The following is an 869-nucleotide window of genomic DNA, read 5'->3' on the forward strand; positions in this document are numbered from 1 at the left end:
CCCATCCTAATTCCACAGGGTGGCAGCGCCCTCTGCTGTCTCGCAGGAGGACTGTCAGCTCTGATGGTCCATCAAAACCGGACCAGGGGAAAAACACGTGGCGTGACCTTTAATATTTCCACATATCTCCACTTTATGTTGTGTACGTGCTTGAGAAAGGTCACACAGCCATGACAAAGTTGATTAAAAAGAGGATTAAAAAACAACTTTTGGAAATTGATCTTAATGCCTTTATCCAAAAAGTTAGGAAAATCCAACCTTTAAAGGACACACATTTTCTTTGTGAATAAATAATGTAATTGTAAAAAATGTAATTTCTATTTACGTCCAAGTAAAGCATCTGTAAAATGATTAAAAAGCACTACTGTGAACATATCAGATGGGCTACACGCAAAGCTAGTAACCTAGCCACATGTCTCAACTTAATACAGAAAAAAATCCAGAGGAAAAACCCTCAGAAAAGGGATATTTTATGAAGTTATTTCTACAGATATGTCTGTGTTTCCTTTTGAAAAGTGCAAATAAAAAAAGCCCAAAAAGTGCAAAGTGCAAAACTTCTCACATCAATCACATACATACCTGAAATAACTACATACATACAAGTAATTACAAATGCGACGTGATTGGCTTCTATTAGGGCCACCTCGGGATTGGCTTTGTGTGGGCTTAATGGAATCATGAGACTTTAAGCTTCCAAATGGTGTGCTGCATGAGCGTGTTTATGAAGATATAATGCTTGCAATTTATGAAAACGTATGAGAGGAGAAAACGTTTTCTCTTGAGTGGAGAAAACGCTCCCGTCAGCATGTTCGTCACCTAAAGAGGTAAAGACCATTTCTTTATCTACAATACATTATTCATTCACAAAG

The 869-nt window shown here is 37.6% G+C and overlaps 1 protein-coding gene across 1 annotated transcript in view; it reads right to left on the reverse strand.

Moving 5' to 3' along the window:
* Positions 1-270, reverse strand: part of LOC116702603 (ADP-ribosylation factor-like protein 4D) — a 9,785-nt gene extending 9,515 nt beyond the window's left edge. Inside the window, exon 1 of the mRNA XM_032536920.1 lies at positions 259-270. The gene's annotated coding sequence lies outside the window, so the exon portion shown is untranslated. The remainder of the gene's footprint in view (positions 1-258) is intronic.
* Positions 271-869: the final 599 nt, after the last annotated feature.

This window comes from Etheostoma spectabile, chromosome 15, assembly GCF_008692095.1.
Source record: "Etheostoma spectabile isolate EspeVRDwgs_2016 chromosome 15, UIUC_Espe_1.0, whole genome shotgun sequence".
NCBI lineage: Eukaryota > Metazoa > Chordata > Actinopteri > Perciformes > Percidae > Etheostoma > Etheostoma spectabile.